We start from the raw sequence: 4,443 nt of genomic DNA on the forward strand, positions 1-4,443 counted from the left end.
CAAACTTCTGAAAGCCAATCAAAACCGCTTAAATTCGACAACATCCAATTAAGCGAAATACGATTTGAAGATGTTAAACAAATCCAAAATGCTCTTGATGTGACCAATCAAAAATTAAATGACATTCAACCCATATATTTCCAAAAATCCAGTTTTTGGACAATATTGTTATACTTTATATTCATAATAATTGTATTAACCTTCTTATATAAAAAGTATAATAAATTTAGATTAAATAGAATTCATGCTAATTGCCAAAAAGGTGAAATTCCCGAAATAATTATATAAAACTTTAAACTCACTGTAAGTTCGTTTTTTAAGAAGGGAGGAGTTATAAACCCTGTAACTAATTGGTCAGCGAAGTAAATGCTTAGTTGCACCAATTCAGCAGTTTTAGTTTATAAGTACCACTGGCAATCTTAGCATAAGTTCAGTTATAAGTTATTAGTTGTCATAAGTACACTATTGCTGTAACTCGTCGTTCTGAAAATAAATCTTTTTTAAAAAGGCTTTCCCTTGATTGAAGAATTTAACTCACACATCAAAACCAAATCACATGAAATCCTAAAATTTTGCACCTAAATGACGATTTTGTGTGACTCTTTGTGACAAATCTACCAGAATATACCATTGTTTTATAACGGCATCGAATTTCCAATTATCTACGCAATGGTATAAAAACGAAGTTTATGGCTCAAACGGTTCTTCAATTTCGCAATTTAAAAAAAGGGCCAAAGTAAAACTCACGACTTTTTTTGACAAATCACATAAAACTGGATCCCAGATTATATAAAGGGTGATTCAAAATTGGCGCCATTCCTTTTAAAGAGCGATAGAGGCTCACTTGGGGAGTACGAGAAAAGTATTGAAATTTTTTTTTTCGAAAATTTCTAGAAGATATTAACCGTTGAAGATCGAGTTTCAACTTTGTTATTAAGCATTATTTTGAAATTGTTCCATGTTTAGTTGGTAGCATATTGGAGTACTTAAGCATTCAAAAAGAAATATTACGATATTTGCTTCAAACTAGAAAATTTTTCATTTAAAAAATGTTCTCTTCTACAATTTTTTGATGAAAAGTAACAGCAGCAATGATGTTTTTTGTCATTAACAGATAGTTAGCCTTTGTCAAAAATATCAATAATTTGTCAAACTGTGACTTACTTTGAATTTCCTTTCACAAATTCACGAAGTTCAGGAGAAATGCTACGGTAACAGAGCAGAATCTAAAAGAACTCACGCCAGCAAAAGGCGAGGGGAGTGGTTCCAGGAAGATAGTGGACGACAATCCATTTTCGGGTTCCTGGCACAGAGGAATAAGTATTGGACATAATCGAATCAGGGCCTTTCAGGGGTACTCAGAGAACAATAACTGACACTTTCCCAAGCACCAAATAAATACCGAGGAAGGGCTACATTCCTACCACGTTTGTTCTTTACACACAACACAAAGAGATACACATGGAGCAGAAGTTAATTAACTGAATACGAGAAGCTGCTTGATAAGAGTGGATAATAAGGAGATTACACAGGCACTAACTTGTTTGGAGTTAACCATTGAACTAATTCGACGTTATGAGAAAAGGTTGACATTTCGAAAGTACGTTCCGCAGTCAACAAATCTTGTTGAATTTGCCGTTTATCCTTGTCTATCCTATTGTCACTCTGTATAATTCCATGGTTACCGGAGTTCTAAATAATTACGAAGCAACAGGTATTTGCGCAATGTAAATTAGGCAGATTACCTTGAAAAACGTTGCTGCAGTATTTCTGATATAGGTTTTTGCTAATTTCTCAGTTTTTAATATCAATGAATTTCTTTTACTATTTTTTCTGTACTTCTATAATAGCGCCAGACAACACCTTCAGAGAAATGACGCCAATTGTAATTCAAAATTATATATCTATATATTATATAACCAATAGCTCAATAAGTACCAAATCTACCCTATGAGTCAGTTGATGAATATGGGACTAAAAGTTCTACATGTACATGGCAACCGGGGGCAAAGGAAAACTTACCAAAAGCTGCGGTAGTGCCACCTGGAAAGAAAGAAGAAAATGTGTTTAGTACAGCAGGAAATCTTTCCAACTACAAACTTATTTGAAATCAGCAAAGCAAAGAGAGTTTGTTGGAAAACGCAACTCATGTTGCTAAAAGATTTATATAGATGAGAGATCATTCTTAGCAGTTTTCTGCAAGCTAGCGCCTCCTCCTATTTTCTTCCCATCCAACCTCAAAAAGTTCACTACAGTTTTACGAACTACCGCACTTGCTATAAGGGCCACAATAAATCTATATTTTACATCTAAGAAAGCGATTCGCACGACACAAAGAACCATCGACCGATTTCAACCGACCGTAGCAAACTACATTCATTCACCTTTTCGAGAAAAACTACAGAATATATAAAGATGATTAGATAATCATGTGCTTGTTCGCCCTTTTAATCACTCATTCCACTGCTGTTGCTTGGCAGTTAGATTTAGTTTGTTTATTGTTGAAATTTTTGTAGAAAGCACCTGTTCGCACGGCAAGATTTCTAAGGATACATTTTACGTTTCAACTTAACGAAAGTCAACAATAACTGAACGAAAAATGCTCCAAGCGCCGATCTTTTACTAATTAAATTTTAAATTTAGATCCTTTAATATTTTTCTGAATTTCATTCAGTAGGGATTAATATGCATTAATCCCTACTAAAACGCCAACTAACGCCAAAACTAAAATTAATAACAAAATTTATTTTATTTTTCTGAAAATATTGAATAAGCAAAAAAATTAACACAATTTCCGAGCCTTGATAGAAACAACGACATTTGAACTAATTCAAAACGTTCTTTAAAAGTTGTGATTTCATGAATTATACAAAATTTACAAGAGCTTAATTTTATTATCTTCTATTTAGTTATGATCATCTTTTCTTTCTTGTATTATATTTTTCCAGCCTCCACTGGCTTGTTTCATCGCTAGCACCAGACCTCATGCCTTAATTAGTCAAAACGTGCCATAAAATGCTCTATCCAGTGCTCCAGCTCAATTTGATGCTGAGAAAGAGACAAAAAAGTGGCAGAATTCTAAACATTTTGGAATTTATATCACATCATCAAATTTTGCATTTTATTTCTAGCTTGAAAATTTCTGGTGAAGTAATCAAGAGTTCAATCGGAGCCAACTTAACTCTATAATTAAGCTGATTGTTTGCTTGACAGAATAATTTTCTCTGTGGCAATTTCGAATTATATCACTTTTTCTTGAATATTTTGCCAAAAAATTTGATTACCTTATCTTAGGTGTTAAAATTGCAGTCTCGGACTTCGTAAAGCTTTAATTCGCTTTAATAAATAAGTTATAAGTCATAAATCGATGACTTAAAACTCCTTAGCTCAGAGAGCGGCAATAACGCTAAAACCCACCTAAACACAGTGTTACCCATGCCTACTTTTTGGTAACAAAACATTCTTTAATCAGATTGCTTCAATATTTTTTTGTGCAATGTGCAGCTCCGGGGCTCATGCACCAGTCACCATCACCAATGCAGTTTTTCGAAAGACCACAGCAGGCCGCCACCACGACGATACATGTAGTCGGACAGGATATCCAAAACAAACGTTGTTCATACAATTTCCAAAAGGCGAATTGAAGAATAATTCTGAGATAACATTAGATCATAAAACAAAGGTTTTGGTCAGTTTGGAAATCGTACGAAGCGAAAGCCAATAATTGTCTTACCAATGCTGACCTTTCAATTCGAACTTAAAAGTTGGCTAACACCGAGTTTAGATTAGAGTTTCAATCTGGATAAAATATTTCGCATTCATGGTAGCGTAAACTTTTTTTTGGATTGGGAGTTTGGTGTGCTAATTTAATAAGTTGTACTAATTTTATCAATTTGGCCGCATATTTTTAATAGCTTTTATCAGGAACGAAATTCGGCTTTCCCATCTTATTTTTAATTACGTCCTATTTATGCAAAAGTCCCTGTTCCGCAAAATCTGTATTTTATGATGCAAACTATTTGAAAGCAGTTCCAATTCTATGTTCTTGAGAAGTCTTTTTGGTAAAAGTCGCACCCAAATCCCTAGAAGTGTTTACCAGTTAACGAAAAAAAGCGGGATCTACATACCAATATGTGATGAGACTTGTCCTGTTTTCAATACATTTATGTGACACATTTATGTGCAAACAATTAAATTATTTAGTGCCTTTTGCGCGTTGCCCAAATATATCATCGTTTTAGATATGATACGGTTTTGGGGGCTGGAAACATTTATTTTTTTTAAACAATTCCAAATGCAAACCCACAAACTACTTGGTAATGTTTCCGATACCTGATTTCTGATGAAAAAATATTAAAGAAAGTATAAAAGTACTCTGTGGAGATATACAGGGTTGCTCATTAGTGCGTCAAAGTGCGATATCTCAGTAAATATGAACTTTAT

General features: G+C 33.7%; 1 protein-coding gene across 2 annotated transcripts in view; it reads left to right on the forward strand.

Annotated features, from left to right (window-relative positions):
- Nucleotides 1–4,443, forward strand: part of LOC109541465 (acetylcholinesterase) — a 205,306-nt gene that overhangs the window by 50,264 nt on the left and 150,599 nt on the right. The window lies entirely within an intron of this gene.

The sequence above is a fragment of the Dendroctonus ponderosae genome, unplaced genomic scaffold (assembly GCF_020466585.1).
Source record: "Dendroctonus ponderosae isolate FM_Combo_2020 unplaced genomic scaffold, Dpon_F_20191213v2 Dpon_F_20191213_1, whole genome shotgun sequence".
NCBI lineage: Eukaryota > Metazoa > Arthropoda > Insecta > Coleoptera > Curculionidae > Dendroctonus > Dendroctonus ponderosae.